Source organism: Aythya ferina (assembly GCF_964211825.1).
Source record: "Aythya ferina genome assembly, chromosome: 15".
Lineage (NCBI taxonomy): Eukaryota > Metazoa > Chordata > Aves > Anseriformes > Anatidae > Aythya > Aythya ferina.
This window is the reverse complement of record NC_140314.1, coordinates 8,290,205-8,310,611: the sequence shown is the minus strand read 5'-3', so window position 1 is coordinate 8,310,611 and position 20,407 is coordinate 8,290,205. Positions and strand designations below refer to the sequence as shown.

The window sequence follows — 20,407 nt, the reverse complement described above, 5'->3', positions numbered from 1 at the left end:
ATGTGCTGTGAATACATGTAAGTTGTTTATGGAAAGCATAGAAATCTTCTGGTGCCAACTTAAAAAAAAAAAAGCTAAATTGTTTCAAGCCCTTGGAAAACTTGTTGGAGGAAAGAAACATAGGAAATAGTCTAAAATAATTCACTATATTCTGGGGCCAAATTCTGTTGTCCACAATGCTCTGTCTTATTTGTTACACATTCCAGATCACCACAGTATCATTAACTGTGAAGAGTTGTGATCAACGGCCCAGGTACTCTTACTTAATTTCAAGTCCAAATGGAAAAAAAAAAGCTATACCAGCTCCCACAGCACTCTGCAGTCAAAATGCTCAGTGCTGTGTTAGTGCAGTTTGGAGGTTTCCTGTGTTTTTTGTATGTTTGTTTGTTTTTAATGGGGACCATTTAAAAAATTGGGGTTCTGTCTGGGTTGACCAATGTGTGGCTAACTGAAATGCAGACTTTACGCAGACTTAAATACTTAGTCATGGAAAATGTAGCACTTGGCACCTCTTCCTAACAAAATGACAGTCAGATAAAACAGGCAGAAAGGGTTTGTGTTATACTTGTAAATAAAAGCAGAAATGCAGTGGGAATGAAATGAACTTGTGAAAGTAGACCCTCTTAAAAATAGTCATCTAGGTGTCAAAAAAAAAAATTAAGAGCTGCTGTTCTTCTGATGGACTTATGTGACATTTACTCTGGAGATGAAAAACGAACAAGCAGGACTGTCTGGAGAAAACAGGCTGGTAAATCTGCTCACTGAAATCTAAGGCTTCTGTATTAAAAGTAACTAGTTTTATTAAAGGTAGTGAGGAATGAGCAATTGGTAGGTGAGACTTTTGGCAGGGGGCAGAAAAGGGAATATGAAATCGGATTTGGAAGCATCACAATGCCTGAGCATCATGTAACCCTTCAAACTGACCTCTGAGCTTAAAAAACTTACTTCTGTAATAACTGGTGTTACTGAAATGATGCAAGTATGAAATGTTTAGTATTTCACAGGAACTCTACCAGTTTACTTACTAAGGAATTTGCTCTAAAAACTTCCTAAAGAAAAGCCTCTTAGAATTGTTCAGTAAACTTGCTGTATTCATTACAGGTTAAAGACTTAATTTGTTTCTGATACAAAATTAAAAGCCAGAGCTCACCCAGCAAAGAAAGATTCGATCAGTCGGTGGAGACATAGTCTTAAAGTTCGTAATTCAAAACAATATAAGCAGGGCTGGGGACAGGAAGGCCACTTACCGTAATGGCATGGACTCTGCTGCGGGTTACAATCAGAAGAGAGGGTATAAAGCTGTGCAGGTGTTAGTAGGCTGTTGAATTGAAGAGCAGCCATGAGCCAGAGTGCATGCTGACTTCTTGGTTTGGTCTCATTGGTACTAGACACAGCAAAAGTACAGGCAATGTCATCTCCCCCTTAGTCTGGGGTTGGCTGATGTCCTGCAGAATGGCAGTTAATATCCTGCTGTTATCAGCGGAGTTTGCATTAGGTGTTGAAATAGAAATGCAGGGTTTTGGTTTTTCAAGTTTAAAACTATCCCCGATTTCCCTGAAATAAGTGTACACCTTAAACTAAAGGCTTAGGATAAAATCATAAAGGGATAAAAAAGACAAAAATAACGTCCTGACCTCCCTCCCCACTTTCAGTTTCTCCCAGTGGTGTCTGGAGTGATGCTGTATGTGGCAAACGTGTCTGGAAGAAAGGGCATGCTAGCTGCGTCCAGAAGCATGGAGGTGCTGGTATGTGAGGAAAATGTGCCATGGAGCTTGCAGTGCTAGAGGTGAGATGAGCTCGCACTGTGCCCTGTTGGGGCTACACCACACTTTCTTTGTGGGTGTAATACAGACTTACAGAGTTGTTCAGGTTGGAAAAGACCTCCAAGATCATTTAGTCCAACCTTTAACCTAGTACTTAATTCCACTACTAAACCATGCTATAAAGTTCTATATCTACATGTTTCTTGAAGACCTTCAGGGATGGTGACTCAGCCAGTTCCCTGGGCAGCCTTTTCCAGTGCTGCACAACCCTTTCAGGAAAGAAATTTCTCCTAATATCCAACCTAAACCTCTCCTGGCACGACTTGAGGCCATTTCCTTTCGTCATATCACTTGGATATGAAGCTTGCTGTGTAGTTGGCAATGTGGCAAAACAGCTGTCACCTGCAAGAATCTGTCAGTCCTAAATACCAGAATATCATTTTGAATTGCTTTTTGTGATTGCCCTGTTGTTGCGTTGAACAGATGTGCAGATTAGAACTACTGAAAAGTCTCTTAAATAAGGTCAAAAAATGCATGACCAAAGAAGTATGCACCGGAACAGTCTTGAAAGCATGCCAAGATTAATTCTGAGCCTAATTCTTGACTTACATAGAGAGGAGGAGTTCCATTTACTTCAGTGGGACCCAGTTTTCACTTGGACAGACCAGAACTGTTTTCATGTAGCTTTGCCCTGAACCTTTCAGCAGCACATCCGTGGGTGTTTTTACAGCTAGTGGTTCAGCAGAGCCCTGCTGGGGGAGCAGAGCTGTGCTGGCAATCCTGGCTCTGCACATTCGAGCAGGATCAGGTCTTTGTCTTCATGGAAAAGTTGCTTGCTTGAAGCTTTGGGGTGGAATTTCCATTGCTCTGAAAAAATAGTTTATTCTTGAAGTGAAGAAGGAGGTGGTTAGTGAAGCATTCCCAGCAGTGAGTAGGATTGGTTATTAGGACTAATTTCTGCCTCTGCTCTGCATGGACATGCATTGCAGGGCCTTGGTGACTGGAGTAAGTCAGCTGTGTTATATCAGATCATTCAGCTGCTTGGAGAGAGAGGAAGAAGATTTTATATATTGAGTTTCAATATATGCTTGCAGCATTGCACATTTTATAGTACTCTCCTTCCTCTAAACACTGATATTTATCCTCTGCATGGGAAAATTACCACACAATCTGTTATAACCCTATACATCTTTAAAGTGTCGTAGTGCAATATCTCAGGGTATAATACTGTCTTTTTCTTAAACACCCTTTGCTGTCCAAAACAGACAAGTTAGCATCTTGACAAAGAGAAGCTTTGGGGTTTAGGTTTTACAAACTCACTGCCTGACACCTCGTATGAAATTGTTAATCTCTTAGGTCATAAAGCAAAGACTGAGGTGCAAAATGGCTTCTGGGTGGCTGTTGTATAATGAAATCTTAGTTCAGGGATTTGTTCTCAGCTCAGTGTTCAAGGCTTGAGTCTGATTCCTCAGATATGGAAAATGTTCCGTGTTTCCCCCTTAAGACCAGTGAAAGGGAACTTAAATACGAAAGAGGATGCATTGGCTGTCTGCTTGTCCCATTCACAGTTGTGTTATTTTGCAAGTATGTTTTTTTCTAATTTCTATTTCTCCCTGAAATCTACAAAATGAAAATACATGACCTATTGCATTTGCCTACTGTGCTCTGTAAACAGTGGTGGGAGGCAGAGTAGATATGACCTTTTCAGGCTGCTAAATAACTCTGTATGTTGCACTATCCTGAAAACTTAAAAATGCTCCATAATGTGAAGATCACAGCTCATTCATGTCTCTAATGAGAGTGGGAGGTTTTCTGTCTTACTGTAATTGTTTTTGGCCCTCAGCCTGCAAGCTGGGTTGCAGCATGTGGCTGACACACGAGGCAGCAGCCTGTGAGGAAAAGGCAGAGTTCTCCCAGTAGGTCTTGGCCCTTTGACAAATTCACCAGACTCCTGCTTCAGGTCACACCATGCCGTATTTGCCTTCGTGGGCTTCCCTCAGTTTGAGTGGGCTACAGCTGTGTCTCTGCTTGGGGCACCCAGCATGCTTCTGAGCACAGTGTCAGAGTCTGTTAGCTTCTTCCATGTGGAAGTGGTCTTCAGGATCAGTGCCTGTTAGCTTGACTTTGTGGAGCCCTGCTAATGGTCCTCCTCACACCCGTTTTCTGAGCCTGTTGGGCTCTGGTTTTAATGTCCCCAGCATGTGTCCAGAGGCTACCTGGGCAGTTTCAGAGTTGTAAATCTGCCAACAATGTATGGACAAGGTATGATTTCATCTTCAGTGGTCTGGAATTTTCTTTGCATTCAGCACTATGAATAGAGGGGTTTGAAAAGGAAAGGGTGAGAATGAACGTGCTTTTAGTGACCCATTGCCAGGATCTGCTGTGGGTCTGGCTCAGGCATCAAACTTTTCCTCTACTGACCAGGAGCCATTTCAGTGCAGGAGGTGGTGCTGTCCTGAGTTCAGAATCAGTTCCTTTCCCTTCCCAGTCATTCTTATCACTTAAAATCTTGCATGAATGCCATGTGCTGTCACTGCCCAGACTAAGCAAAAAACCTCTTGTGGCGAGCTCTGGATCAGCAGGAGTAGTAGTTCCATGTCTAAGGAGACATCTGAATTTCTGGTTACCTTCCAGTGCATTTCTGCAAATGGCTGGTACTCAGCTTCAGAGCACATAAAAAATTTAAAGAATCACTAAACGCTAAGTAAAAAAAAATACAATGGAGTTCTCTGCACTCAGTGAAATTATTGAAGCAATAAAGAATAATGCTTTTGCAGATGAGGCTCCAGACCAAGCAGTGCAGAAGCAAATCAATAATGTCATACTTCTTGCCAGAATCAAAATACTTGTGGAAATAGCTGTGGAGTGAAAAGGGAAAAGGTTTGTTTCAATCAATCATTCTTTTTGTATAATGCAATATCACAGACCAAACTAGCTTGCTTGCTGGGGACTTTGAGCTTGAAAAGCATTTAATCAAAAATGTTGAGGTATTGTTTATCCTGAAGGCTTGTTATAAAGGGAGCATGTGATGGATGCAGGGGAGGCAGAGTGAACCAGCAAGGTTGCATTACGTCCTGGGCTTTTTCCTTGTGTGGCCTCATGCAGAAGGAAGATTCCTAAAGCTGAAAGCCTGCTGCTTTGTTCAGAGCATCTCACTGCACATTCAGCCATGACTGCTGGTGGAAGAGTGGGAGAAATATCCAGGTTGGGTGCTCCAACTGGGAGGAGCTTGTTTGGTATCTTTGTGTTGGTAATACCACATTGCACTGGAGTGCAGCTATGACTGGTCCCCAGCTGCTACAGGTACACAGAGTTAGGTACGCCACTACTTGCATAATTTGCAGTTAAAGCAGTAGAATGTGCTTAGAGTGGAGCAAGTTCTAATGAGGCTAAATGACCTGCTCAAGAAACCTGTAGTGGCACTGGGAACTGAATACAAATATCCTGAATCCCAGTCCCATACTTTTATAGGCAAGCTGACCTTCTAATTGAACCAGAAAAGTTTTGACGGCTATCTTGCAGTTCTCCTGAAGGTCATCTAAAGGCTTGAAGCATTTTAGTTTTTGGAACAGAAGCTGTGTTCTCCATTCATTCCGAGTAATAGTGGAAGGAACTAGAATTATAAATTGAGATTCAGTTCTTCCTTTGGCTTCTGAATGAAAAAAAAAATGTATAAAATGAGATCCATCTTCTGATTACTCAGAACAGGATTTTCAACCTCTCATAAGGCAGGTCAAACAATGCCCAGAAAGTTTTCCCTCCTTTCCTTAGGCCATTAGAGAATTAAATTGATTGCATCATTTTCAGCATCATTTCACAACAGTCAATAGTCCATCTTCCAAATTGTATCAGTGCCTCATACCAGAATACCCATCTGGGAAAAGGAGCAGCTGCCCCTTACTGATACACAAGGCATTTAAAATTCTCCTACAGAAAATTATTCAAACAAAACAGTAAAATGGCAGTAATTTTCCAGCTCTGTTCTCCTGCAAATAGATTCTTTTGTAAGAATGAAATTATTTGCTGTTCTTTTCTTCTTCCCCCATCAAGTAGTCTAAATTCGCCATTATGTAGAGATGTTTAGATCAAAGGAGAATACACATAGTAATTCTGCTGTAATAGTCATAGGCACTAAATGAATAAAATAAAGTCAAGAAGTCAACATCAGGGCTGGGAGGAATCAATTCTGACAATGTACTCAGTTGCAACACTTTGCCTTGTTACCTGGAGGCTTATTTACTGGTAGGTAGGGGAAGGACTGTTAGCCTGGCTGGTGTGAGCCTTGGGAATGAAGCAGGAAAGGCAGCAGGAACTGGAACATAGTTTCACGCTTCTGGAGGGTTTTTTCCCTCCCAAGCTACAGTACATTTTTCGTAACTGCTTCATGAAAAATACTTTGTCCCTGGCTGACTCCTTTACGGATGATCCTCCTCCTCTGTAAATTACAGTGGTGTAAAAGAGCTACTTGTAGTCTCATCAAGATTGCCCTGTAAATATATTCTGCATCAGTAACAGGGTGCAGCCATGGTCCAGAGCAAAAGTTAACTTTAACCTTCCTGCTCTTGATTCCCAAATATAAAAACCAAAGCAGTAAGGGTGTATGTTTTCACTGTTGGATCACACCTGGGAGGAGAACAGCTGTCAAAAGACTTGCACCAAACAAAGCCAGAGTCTTCCTTCCAGCTCCCACCCGTAGGAAGCCACTGCTGGTGCTATCTCTGAGGTTAAAAGGCAGAGAAAGCATTTTGTCACATGCAGCAACAGTTTATCACTTACTGGCTCAGTAGTGTTGCCCAGAGGCCAGCAAAGATTGGACATCGTACTCTCAGATCAAGTCATTTCTGATTTTTTTTTTTTTCCAGAGGCCTGGAGTTCTCAGAATATTAAAAGTGGGTTGAAAGCAGTGAGACAGAGAGCATAACTTTGTGCTGGCCTGACCTTTCAGTGTTAAGGGAACAAGCCTGCATCTGGACTGCAGGGCTTTTCAGCTGCTCAGCCAAACTTCTCTTCTCCAACCCCAGAGGTTTTGCTGCAGCACTTGGTGCAGACAGCTCAGGATGAGCCCCTTCTACTGAGGGCTCTCTGCATGCTTATGGTTTGAGGAACCCCTAAGCTAGGAAACCTCCTTTCCCAGCTGGAAACCTCCTTTCCCAGATGGAAACCATCTACAGTGGTTTCCAGAGCACTGCAAAAGCAAGATATTTGCTCACCTCTGGCTTAAGCTGGAGATGACCCCAATGGTAAGGTGAGCTGCTAGCAATCATTAAGGCTTAATTTCAGGCCCAGCTCCATGCTAATGCAGTTATTTGGCTTCTGGCTTTGGCCTGTGGGTGATAGCTACTAGTTCAGACATCACTGCAGTGTACTTGGTTTGGTTTGTAGATACACCCTAAGCATAACAGAGCTCAAGATAAACTGATGCAACACTCCTGCTGTAGAGGTAGAACCTGGAAATATGCAGTGGTGTCAGTGTTACCTAACCTGTATCCTACCTGAAGATGCATACCCTTAGACAGCAGAGTAACATTCCCTCCTGTGACTGCAGTCCGTAAGTGAGGTCCTCACACCACAGAAGACTGCTGGGTAAGCTGACAGAAATCCTCCTGCCAGACCATCTGGCTGCAGGCACCACATTATTTTGATCCAGACCACTGTTAACAGGCTGGTAACAGAAAACCCCCTGTGGGATTGAGAGTTGAATAAGAAAACATGCAATCTTGATTTAAAAAGGTCTTTAGAGTGCATTAACCTGCCAAATGAGGAGGTCCCCATCCCACTGTGAACATAAACATGCTCTTAATGAGAGCACAGGAACTGTCAGGGACCAGTTTAAGTGAAAACAGCTACTTCTCCAAGCACCATAGGATTGCTGTTTGAGGTGATACAGGAAGGGGAGAGGAGTCCTCCGCTTGTCTAAGAATGAGAGCTGTTTCTGGTAAGGTTGGTTGTAACAGTTCAATCCACATAATTTCAGACTTTTGGGGAGTTAATACAGAGCCAGGAAACCTATCTTCAGTGAGTAAAGAGGGAGGTACAGAGCTACTAGTGACCTTATCTGCCTACAGCTACTCCAGTTGTGCCCTCTCATTTTCCCAGAGGCACATCTAGGCTCATGTAAGAGATGTGCCTCCGTATTATCTGACTGAGACAAATCTGTCATTCCAAATTTTCTCTCCCCTCAGATCGGAGGATGTGTTGCTCTCTCAGGAAAAGGCAGACTATTTTTCCTGCATAATTTGACTGGAGCTGACAGTGGCCATGCCCTGTCTGTATTACCCATTTACCAGCAAGTGGAATATATCAAAGGCCAGTAGGGGAAACAAGAGGTTAAACATAAATCTCCTCTTCCAGAACCCACAGAAGCCTGATGTATAACATGCCTGGGAACATACCGTGTGCCTCTGCTAACTGAGCTTCTCCGAGTACGTGATGTTAATGGGGCTCTTGCTTCTTCAGATACTGCTCCAAAGACCTTCAGAGACCTTCAGCACAGGCTTTGCTCCACAGCTGAAAGCAGCTGAGCAGGCTAACAAAATACATGGGGGAGGGTGGGCAGAGGGGGTATTTGCTGTTTTGTTCAAGGGTCAGCTTGGAGAGCAGAAGCATTTGCTTCTAGAAAACCTGGAGATCACAGCTGTGTTCATTGTCAAAGAATGAAAGGATTAGTTCAGTCCTTTATTGTTCTCCATCCCACAAGTGCTAAGTAGTATATGGCTTCAGGTTTGGAAGCCCTGTTTGACCTGCCCCAGGTCAGTTCCAGAGGCAGGAGCTGCTTGAATTGGAGCAGCACAGCTGTATCTGTAGGCTTCTGTTTGTGACCGGCAGCCTGCTGCATGTCTTGCTGGGCAGTGCTGGTGGTGGACTGATACAGTGAGCTTCCTGTTCCTAGCCTGGTATTTCTGCCTTGAAAGTGATCTGGGCTCTGTTCTGTGCACTGCGGAGCTCTGGTTGCAGGGGAGACTGGAAAGAAAATGGAAGTGCAAATGACTGCAGTTGTGACGTGGCATCTGCAAAAACTGCTGTGACCTCAATGAGGGTCTTCATGGCCCACCAGGCTCAGCATGGCTCTCCTCCAAAAACCAGCAAGAGATTGTCACGCTCAGCTTCCCTTGGAAGCAGGGAGGGGAGGGATTATACCCTGTGTCACTGGCAGCTATATCATGCCCCTCAGAAGGTGAACGATTTGCATCTCCTTGCTGTTATTATCGGTCTTTACTTTAGCATTTTAAGTACCATTATTTCTTCCAAAATGCATTTGTATTGACCAGCAGAGACATCAGCCATCAGCAAACCTAGATATTCAAGTATAATTTCTTGCATTTTGTTCCTATACTCAAAATGACACTTCCCTCTAATAGCACTCCCACAGTCTCTTTCAGAAATTATAACTGCTGTAGACTGCATGCCCCAGGAGGTGATCTCTGTAAATTGGCAGCTTTGCCTCTCTGTAAATCTTCTGCCAACTTGTGGAGTTCATGTGGTTCATCCTTTAGGCTAACAGCTTCTTTGTATTTAAGCACACACATACACTCACTCTCAGTGAGTTTCTCATCTCAACTCAGAAAAGCATTTCTTGCTGTTTCATTACCCCCTAAAATGAAAGCGGGTGCTCCCTTTTATGCTATAGCCACTTCATTTGGGCAGCCGCTGTGTTTGAACCTGTGGTAACCAGTGGGGAGAAGGGTTCTGGTTTGGGTCTTTGCTGTGCTTATGCTGAGCTCCTTAGGAACAGCAGTTAGTGTAAATGACAGCTGGTGTGAGGAACTAATACTCCCAGTGTTACATCTGTTAAATACGGGAGATACGTTGTACTTGAACTATGCTGTGCTGTAAGAACATCCGTTTAGCTTGTCTGTGCATCCCACACCCTGTATCATTCATCTGAAAACCTGTACCAACCAAAAGGGCAAAGCTTAATGCTGTTTGTACTGTTACCATCAGTAAATGCTCTTAATTAGTCACAGACCAGTTATGCTCCTTACTTTTAATACAATTCATCCATGGCTATGTATTGCTCTCCCATCTTGGAGTGAGTTCTGGCAAGGCAATACTGACTGCACCACACCACGTATACCTGACATACTCGTGGCAAAGGTAAGCAGTGCTTGATTTTGCACTACTAAACATCTTGTTTCAGAAAAGGACAGCTACTTCAGGAATACGACTTTTATAAGTTCTTCTGAAACACGACGGATTTATGGATCCACTGCAAGATTCAGTAGTGTGAATTTATGCTAAAGATGTCGTCCTAAACACTGATTTGAACTTCCTCGTAATATGCTCAGCTGCTCTGGCAGACGCTTTACCCTTTGCTGTCATGTAGTGGCTGCTTTAGCTCTTGTCCCCAGCTGAAGTCACAAGGGCTGTGGAGGGCTCAGGCTAGAACTGAAGCCAGGAGTTGGGAGCAGCACATGATGGAAAACACTTGCTTTCCCAGCCCTGGGAGGCTTGGTCCCCCTGCTGCCCTGGCTATACCTCCCACCCAGGTCCTTCATCACAGCTTGCTGTTCCCTTCCTCTGCCACAGTCTGGAAGCAGTCGCTGTCTCTTCCTGCTGCTGTGCTGAAGCAAGGAGGGAAACTATGTAGAAAGTGAAGGAACGGCTGTAAGCAGACATGGTAAAGTTCATCCTGAGTGTAAAACCTTCAAAATGATCAGCCCTGGGGACAGGCCAGTCAGAGAACGAAGAATAAATTGTTGGTTGGAAAGCACAGCTCTTGTTCTGATCGCATAATTCTCTATGTAATTTTTATGCTGACAGATGCACAGATTGTTCTCTGACATGGCCGCTTCCGCTTGTACCCTGAAGTTTGGGGTTGTTTGGGAAAGTGATTGCCTGGGATTTCTCTGCTTGGGATATGGTTGGCCACCTGGCCAAGCTAGAAGGCACCTGGTGAAAGGTTCGTCTCAGAAAGAAGGCTGGCTCAGGGCAGTAGGAACCGTTGTGAAGGGGATAAAGATGAAATGCCTGTACTACCAGTACTCAGATGATCTATTACTCAAAGCAGTAGCCATAAATTTGTTGAAATAGGCTTGGCTCCTGTGGTCAAAGCTTCATTTATGTAGCTGGTGATCTCTGTAAAATCTCTTTTGACTTTGCTGTCACTAAGTTGGTGGTGTGGTAATCCTGGCCTGCATACCAGCAGGCAGAAGGAGAATTGGGTGCCTGTGTGATCCATTATTCATGTGCTGACCAGATTGACCATCTTGATGCATGTGCTGCTCACAATGATTGCTCTTTCAGGGATATCTCCCCGTGGTTGTTGTGGTGGCAGGACCCTATAGCTCGCACTGCTGTGGGTTCTCTTGTCTCAAGACACTAGAAGTATTTTCAGAAGGTGTCATGGGACACGATGAAAAGCTATTTGCTGAAATGGCATAGGGAAAGGAAATGGGGAACTATTGGATCCACAACTTTTTTAGCAGACCAACTGATGGGACAAATAAGTCATTAAAAATATGAAAAAATTATAAACAGGACATGAGCAATTCTGATGGGGAGTCACATAGTCTGTTACGCAGAGTCTTGGACCTTTCTACTACAAAATGCTTGACAGCAACCATCCTGGCACACTTTCCTTGTAGGTTCTGCTTACATGACCCAAGTTAATGTATATATTCTAGTTCCTGGAGTGAAATAAGCTTTAGAGGGGGTATCCTTTTGGTGTAGGTTTGTACCTCTGTCTTTGGTATAGCTGGCTAGAGATTAAATATTTTTGGTGTGCTCTTAACCTGCATGACTATGCAACACAAGTGAGGAAGTGTGGGCCGTATCTTATTTTGATGCAAAGGTTATCTCAGATAGGTACAGGACTTTTTAATTATCTTTAATTAGAAACACTGATAATTATCTATTGCAAAGTGGATAATTACAGTACTTCTAACTAAAACTGACTTGGCGAGTTCTAGAATGAGAATGAGGGCTGTTCTTCCCCTCCTGTAACATGGGTTTTACCTGTCACTCAAGACGAGGGGATGTACTGATCTCACAGCTGTGCTCAGTCTGTTTCCTGACAATGTGAACACTGATGGATTCAGGGAAAAATAACCCAGCGCAGTCTGGTGTAACATATCACTGGTGCATACTGCACAGTTTTAACAGAAAACCTGTGATCAAAAAAATTTCAGGGAATTGCTTTTTTTATCCTATTGGCAGCTTTCACTTTAGGTTCAGCTGGAATGTTCTCCACTGTCTGGCAGTCTGGGTTTTGATTAAAACTGCACTAAAACTGTTACCCTAAAACACAGCCTTGTAAATCACACAAATAATTCCATGCTGGAGTCTGAAGGCTCTTCTCAGAATATAGTAGTGCAGGGTGCCTTGCACTGATAGCTGGTCCTCTGTGCGTGAGGTATCTTAGAGATGGAATCACTGTGTATTTAGGACTGGATGGAGGAGCAGTCAGCTGCAGAACGTCTCTCCTCTTATAGAACTTGTACTCTTGATCTTAATGCATGCATCACATCTTCTTCTATCAAGCCCCATTTATTTTGTTTTCCAAGTTGGGAAACAACTAGCATTTAGTCAGTGGTTTGCTCTCCCACTAGTCCTGGCGTAGCTCTTCATTTCACGCATCCCTGTTGCATTTCCTGGATGCACTCCGCCCTTCCCTCTGTATTTTCTTTTTTTTATGACACTAAAAGAACCTGGGGAAGGAGTAGGAATACAACATGATGAAGATGTGTCACTTATCTGCCGTGCTTGAGTATGAGGTTGAAAAGTAGTATCAGTAGAATGAGTAACTTAAATAGAACACAAGTCTTCATGTTGTCCTCTGAAAGAGACATGCTGAGAATCCATGAGATTGAAAGAGTGTCAGAAGTTTTAATCAAATTCATTCTCTTCTGTAAGTGAATGTATTGATAGTATCGAACTTTGAGAAATGCTGGATTCTTCTGAAGAAGACACTTGTGTCTTGCTCTGAAGCCTTATCCTACTCCTAATGCTACATTCAGTCTGCTAAATATAGATAATTTTCTGATATTCAGGCATGAAGAGAAGGTAATTAGTGGTGTTTGTGTACAAAGAAAGCTGATTTGTGCAGGGAAAACACAAACTCTCTCTTCCTCATTTCTGTGATGGAGAACAACTGTAAAACTGTAACATACCCTTTTTCTGCCCTTCTAAGGAGAAAGTTAGCTTCTTTAGTCAAAAATGGACTCAGAAATGTGAAACGTTGATCCAACACAACAACTTGAGCAACTCTTAATTGAGTGCGTTTAGCAGCAAGTCATGTTCATGAGCAAATGGAAATCAGAATTTGAATTAGGACAATACCAAGTCAAATTAACTAAAAATAATGATCTGGTCTTCAACGTGTATTAATCAGCTTAGCTTCATCAGTTGAAGAGCATGTCTGACCTGTTGCTGTAGTCATCAAAGCTCTCCTACAACAGGAATGTAAAAATCAACAAATCGATAAGATGGAGAAGAACCATCAGCTGGAAATTCTGCTGCTCCTGAAAGCTCCAAAAAGTCCAGAGACGTTTCCCAAATGTAGCACATCTTCATGTGCTCGGTTGTTTTACATTTGTAGAATTAGGCATTTTAATACCATTCAGGAAGACACTACTGAAAGATTTTTGAACCTTTCTTTTTTTTTTTTTTTTGTTTCAGAAATATTTTTCTTTTGTCTCAATGTTTTAGTTTAAGAAAAAAAAAAATGTACTTAGTGCACAGCTGATCTTTCCAGCAGTGCTAGAGCTTGGTGTTACATATGGATGTGAATGATCTGGTAGATCTTCATTGAACACTTCTGTAATACGAATACAGGGGTGGGATCCTTAGGGTCCTCACAGGGGCTGCCCAGTAGGTCCCTTCCCTTCCCGTCACCACAGAGGAACAAGATCTTGCAGTTTACCAGCAGGTGGCATTAATGGAGCAGTCAGATGTGCTTTGGGCATTGCTAATGAAGAAACTAGATGCACTGGCTTCCTGGGAAGTTAGACTTACTCTTGTGTCCTTTTTACTTGCCAGTTCACACACTTACGCACTGCCTGGTTAGCTTTTCTGACACTTCCAAATCTTGTGCTGAATGACTGCCTTAAATTTGTATTGTTTACCACTCAGTGATTTTTTTTTTTGTTCCCGAAGTCATACGGCCTTATTACTCATCTGCCTGTATGACTGAAATGTTGTCAATACTAGCTTGAATACATTACTAGGAGCCAGGTTATAAAAGAGTAAATGGATTTGGAAAAGTCCTTTGAGTGATTCCAGTAAGAATGAGTATTTGCATGCAAAGATTTGATCATTCAAAAACCTCAGTGGCTGTCAGCTGAAAGAAGAGACTTCAGGTCACAAAATGAAATGAATTTCAAAAATGAAGACATTAGTTTATCCAGATGGATTTTCTTTTCACATATCACAAACTACCATTCACTTTCAGCAATGACTACTCAACAAAAAGCCATCTTCCCCACCCAGTACGAAGTCCCCTGGTTGCTGAGGAGCATATCCTTCACATTTCCACCCCGATGTGCCCTCTGAGGAAATGTTCTGATGAATTCTTACGCCAGCCAGAATCTTAGTTCAAGGGTTTCTTCTGAGCAAATAAACAGATGGATTTACAGCAAAGCACGTCAATCAAGTGTGGACTAAAGTGTCCAAGTCTTTTCCTTCACTGAGCCTTAATAAAGGATTACAGGGGAAATTATTAAGGACTAGAAAAAGTAGCATAAAGGCATATAGTTAATGTGACTGGGAAGGTGGTTAAATCCCACCCTTAGCTCTTACAAAGGCTGTAGTCGCCACACATAAAACCAAGTATTCTGAGAGGCACTTGCTGCTGTACAGCCTGGGTAAAACAGCAATACAGATTGTTGCAATGTGATCAGAGTCCTCCATGCGGCTGTGGTTGCCTTGGTCCACTGAAGTCGAGGAATTTTCACTTCACCTTCAGCAGAGCTTTTTTTTCCCCTTAAACTTGCAAAAGGCATCTGAGCAAGAAAGGCACACAGGTTCAAACTCACTGCTGAAGTAAGTGGTAGTGCACAGAACTTGGAGTGCAAAATACAGAGATGGACTTAAGAGGACATGGGTTAAGGAGCCGAGCCTCTTTTTGCCTCAGTTAAGTAAGGACAAGAGCCACAACCAGCTACCTCAACTGGAAGTGAAATCCCCATTTCTGGAGAGAAGCCTGGGCTCCTGGCTGTGAATGCTGGGGCCATGGGACTGCTGCACTTAGTCCAGTGGTGGTTAGGCAGTCCTGCAGGGAGAAATCCTACCTTTCCAGCTAGAGCCTGCTCCAACTCTATAAAGAAGGCAGCTCAGCTTGTGAACTGGGAGTTCTGCCTCTGAAGAGGAGAAATAATCAGCACCTGCTCAAAAACAAGGCCAGGGAAAGGAAAATTAGGTAGAAGCCCCATATTGTCGCGGTCTGTTAAATGCATGCTTTGAAAAGCTCATGCTTGAGCAGTGATGTTTGCACATGTGCGTACCATAGCCTCTAATTACGGTTCTGCCTATGTTGTACTTGGCAAGCAGACGGCATTTGTTCGAGGGGGCTCTTCCTGGCTGTGCCAGTGAAAGTGCTTTTCAATAAGATTCCAATTAAACGCTTTATTAATATTTATTCACTGGCTGCAGCTATTGGTAACATGTATTTGCCCAGGAGAGCTGAAATGAAATGCAACAAGGTTTGACTTGCTGGGGAGGTGGAAAAAACGATGCTTTAGTTGCTTGTTCTCTGCACGGTGGGTAAGCGCTGATGCACAAACGCAGCCATGTGAAGCACGGGGTCCCAGTTCAGTAAATCCCTCAGCCTTGGCGTAGCTGCTGCCCATCACCTGTGGGTCAGGAGCCTGTGCCCCTTGTCCTGGCAGGAGTGGGCAGCAGGGCTGGCGTGGTGCTAGCCCTGCTAATGTTTCACATAGAGCAAATACTTTCCAAGGTGAACCTGGGAGCTGAGGACACGGCAGGGAGGTGTGTCCATCTGGATCCAGTAGTGTGCCATGTGAAACAGCCGACTCTCCCAGATGAATGAAACAGCAGAATTTTGCCTGGCCTTTGTCACACTAGTCCCCAAACGTAGTGAACCTAGAGTGAAATGTGAGCAGTGAAATCCACCTGGAAACCCCCAGAATTGAACCCAAACTTGTGTGGATGACGTGAAGACTGTATAGCTCTGTGGGTGCACAGAAGCAGTGGTGTAACCAGAAGCCCAGGGCACAGATGGATTTAAAGCGTTTCCGAAATTCGGCATTTAAATGAATGCTAGCTCCTTCCCTCTTATCACAGCTGATGATAGCCAACCATGGTTTTCAGATGTGAGCTGAACTAGTAATTTCCATTAGCTACACTCCACTTGGGTTAACACAATAACATTTTTAGTAAAGAATGAATTGTCCACTTTTGTTAATATTCCTGTATAAAGGCATTATACTCTTGGAGCTGTCTCCCCTCTTTGTTATCAGAAGTAAGCATGAGAGAAAGGCAAGGCAGAGTTAGAGGCTTCCTAACACGAAGCTTGGCAATCCAAGTCTTTGAATTAAATGTCTGAGATTCTGGATTTAGCCCTTCCTTTTGGATATCCCATCAGTCCTCAAGGGTATAGCAGGTACATTTCTACCAAAACCAACCTTCTGAACAGAGAGTGTAATTGTGCATTTGGATTAATCTCTTCTAATGTACAGTGGTTCTGTTTCTGTTGGTATGCTGATGCCAGCTGAGAGTAATTCCAGGAGACTTAAGCTAGGATGAAGCTGTAGTAGAGATGAAAAGACTTATTGCAGTTCTCTTTAGGACTGATTGTTTTCACTGTGCATCTGAGTGTTTATGGATGATTGTCATTCTGAATCATGTTTTTCTTCCTTAGGATTTGAGAAGAGAACTTAATGAGGTGAATTGCCAATCTGCAAGGTGTTCAAAACTTGTATTTTAGGGCTGAATAGGTGGCCATTTAGTGTTAAAAAAAAAAAAAAAAAAAAAAAGAAAAAAAAAGCGAACATTTCTTGGGGATAGTTCACATTGAACCCCCTTTAAAAAAGTATTAATCTTTGCTATGCTTCACACTGTTTTTGAATGCTTTTATATCACACTGCTTTTGAATGCTTTTATAAATAAGATTCCTAGCTGAGAGTTTTGTTTCCACGGCTCCAAACCATCTTGGTGCTACAAATTAAATGAGCTCCATAGATGGTGCACATTGATATCTCTTTACTTAGTCCTGTCAGTTCTAATTGATAGGGCTTATTTATGTGCATGGGGAAATTTTTCAAATCATTAAAAACCAGTGATATTTGTGTGCTCACTGATACTCATTTACAGGAACAAATTTGATTAATAAACATTGATTTTTTTTCATGGATTTAAATAATTTTTAGAATGTCTGAGCACAGTTATGATGAAATGCTCTCCTGCTTAGTCTAAAGTAAAATAGCGTTTAACTTAGTAAAGCTTGAGAAAGTGATTCAGTTTTGAATTTCTGGGACTCAACTCTGCTTGTGCCAGTTGAGGAGCCACCATAGAGACAGCTGCAAGTTTTGTTTATTAAACTGGCAGAGGTTGGCATTGTAGGGGAAGTGAGTTAGTGGATCAGCTGAATCTGGTTTAAATTTTCGTTCCAGTAAAATCTTTTGGAGCTGACTTGGGTCAGAGGGAAAAGGACCAGGCAAGGCCATGTGTTGGCACTGAGGGCACATCCTGCTGTGGTCCAGGGCCGGAGGAACCCAGTGCAGCTGGGAACAAGACAGACGTCATACCGCAGGAGGACCGTGTCTGGCAGGCAGTCTTTTACCAGATGCTCCATCAAGTAGATTTGTACCTCTTTCCATGCACCAGGGCACGGCAGGTGAGTCCGCACTTGGCCCCTTGTCTTTATACAGCATCTGAGAGTGGCTGGAATAGAAATGAGACCATCATTTGCCGAGATGGCACATGTTTTCATTAATATGTAATCTTGCACCTTATAATAGGATAGATAGCAACTTCTGGATTGAGCCTCACATACAGTGGGTAGGAGCAGTGAAAATTAATTTTTTTTCATTATCTTGAATGGTAAACCAATCTGCCAGATAGACTGGTGCTGAACATTGCTTGCTGTGTTTTTCTGTGGAGAAACTAATTAAAAGATTATAGCTTCTGTGTTTAATAGTTGTTCAAAATATATTGGTGATGCTGCTTGCCATTCAGATTTCATCATGCTGAGAGCAGAAAAGGGAAGGCACGCTGACACTTCCTCTTCTGGGTTCAGTTTGTCTCATTCACTCTCTAATCTGATCTCCCAGGGTATCAGGTAAGGGCTTCTGTTCGTTAGCAAATGCCCAGTGTTGAATGAAGCCCCATGTCCAGCAGCGAGCACGTTTACTTTGTGCAGGGCCCTACTGGCAGTGTCCCAGAGAACTTATTTGAGGTGCAGAGGAGAACTGACTCACTTGTGTGTAATTAAAACAGCTTTGGCATACTTAGTGCTAGAACTGTTTGTGTCATGTTTGATTTTGTAAATCATTGTCCTCTCTACAATGGTGCTGAGAAGGACCTGGTGTTAACTGCATCCCACGCTGCCCGGCTGGGATGGGAGCTGCCACCGATGGCAAAGAGGCTGATATCTTCTGAACCAGCACCCCGGTATCTGGGATCCTGTGGTTTGTTGTTGCTGCTAAGTGAGACTTCGATTTGACCTGCGCTGTGTTACAGTTCTATCAGAAACTTGTTCTGTCCTTAAAGCATGAGAATTAAATGGTACTTGGCAACTTCAAGGAAGAATTTTGCTTTAAATAATAGCTCAGCTGTGGTTCACAATTAGAAGTGAAGGAGTGGGCTGCATTTCTCAGATCTGCTCTCATGACTGAAGCTACAGTTTCCAGTTTTAGATATTGCTATCTTTAGTGGCTTTTGAAATATAAGAAATGAAAACATTTTGCCAAAGAATTTGGGGCAAAAAGTAAATTTGAGTATTTGAATCTTCAAAAATATCTTCATGAAGTTTAGGGAAGTAGAGCATGCACATGCTGTGAATTTTCCTGTGCTTGCAGTTTGCCACGTAACCAGCTGGCCGGGTGGTGGGACTGACTTCAGAAAAGGACTGGGACTGTGCAAGGACCTTGAATGCCCTGATGTGCTTCCAGTGGAGAAGCTTAGATGGGTGAGCCTCTATTCTGAAGTGCAGGGGGTGATTAAAGTACCAAGGGACATTGCCAGGCATGGTGACCATTTGTGGTCTCCTGCTGTATAGGCTGGGTGAGATCTTGTCTATGCTGACATTTTGGGGAGTCTGAATGGCTTTGCTGCCAGAAATCTGCTTTGCCTTCTCGGCTGTGGGGAATGACACCTGTCCCAGTGTTTTGGGGGGTGTCCTGAGGGGTTCTAATGGTGTGTATACTAATGCTGTTGGGTTCCTTTCTGCACGAGCAGCCCCAGGGTCTGTTTAGCTTGCATTCCTCATTGGTCTTTCAAGAAAAAGGGTACAGATATAGACTATCTGAAATAACTGTACAGAGAAGGAGCAAGTATTTGACCAATTTTACAGATAATCTGTTTATCATTTGCCTGCAACAGTTTTGTTATCTGTGCAGTACTAGATAACAGCTTGAGATTTACTCGAGTTTGAAACTTCATGGCTGAGGGAAGCTTAGGTATAGAAGCCTGCAGCAGCCACACAGGTGGGCACCAGGGCACCACCACCTGGAGCTGGGAGAGGCTCCCTTTTGACCTTGAGGTGATGTTGCTGTGACAGAGGAGGGAGCTGCAGCTTGCAGAAACACCAGTGTGTGGAGCCCATCTGACCCTCTGGTGATGTTTGCCTATTTCAGGTACTCTTAAAACTGCTCAATAAAGTAGGTCCAAGTGGGTCCAGCTACAAAACCCAGGCAGATCCTCTTAGGAATGGTGATCTTGCATGGAACATGCTTCTACAAGTGGCAGATTATGAGGATTTAATTGCAGTCCCAGTGAAGATTAGCTCCAGCAGAGATTAAAGTGTGCCTGGGAAGCATTGACATAAACTGTTTTACTTTCTGTCTCCTTGTTATTAACACTTCATCACTGAAGGCCAACTAACAGCCACATGAGGTGAAAGCATTGCGTGTTGAGTGCTATTTGTTTGCAAGAGCTGTGAAGTAAAGAGAAGTTGATATTTCATCTTAAATCTGTAAGTGTGGGTATTTAATTACACATTGCAGCCTGGCTGGCAAACAAACCATCTGTTCTGAACTACGCTTTCTAGCAAATAGCTGTAAAATGTAGGAGGTCTAGTAGTTCAAAATTGTCCATCTCTTGCTGACTTTCATCAGAGAGGTGAGGCAGGAGATCACTGTTCTTCCAGTGCTGTGTTCTTTACTGCAGTGACTAATCCTCCCTCATTTTCTACGTTTCCACCTTTTTTTTTTTCCTCTGCTTACATAGGAATATAGCTTATTGGCATTAACAAGTTGGGAACAAAGATGTTAGAAGTCTGTTTTTGAAATGGACGATTAATAAATGATCTTCCCTCTCTAATTCTGCGAGAAAAGGTTTCAAATTTTTAGACTTATTTCTGCTTTATCTGGACTTTGCAGGGAGAAATGACTGTTGTCCAGCAGTTTCACTAGCTGCAGTTGTGTAACTTGCATGGGGTGGTAAGGGGACCTCTCCTAACTGAAACGTGAATCATACCAGTGACTTTGTGTATTAGGTATAGTGGTTTTCTTACTGGAATTAAATTTTAT

The 20,407-nt window shown here is 43.0% G+C and overlaps 1 protein-coding gene across 3 annotated transcripts in view; it reads left to right on the top strand.

Moving 5' to 3' along the window:
• Positions 1-20,407, top strand: part of LOC311445039 (acyl-coenzyme A synthetase ACSM4, mitochondrial-like) — a 184,677-nt gene that overhangs the window by 123,753 nt on the left and 40,517 nt on the right. Inside the window, exon 1 of one of the 3 annotated variants that reach the window (XM_084536674.1) lies at positions 19,457-19,513. The exons of the other annotated variants lie outside the window; for them this stretch is intronic. The gene's annotated coding sequence lies outside the window, so the exon portion shown is untranslated. Of the gene's footprint in view, positions 1-19,456; positions 19,514-20,407 lie in introns of those variants that run through there. 3 annotated transcript variants of the gene reach the window in all.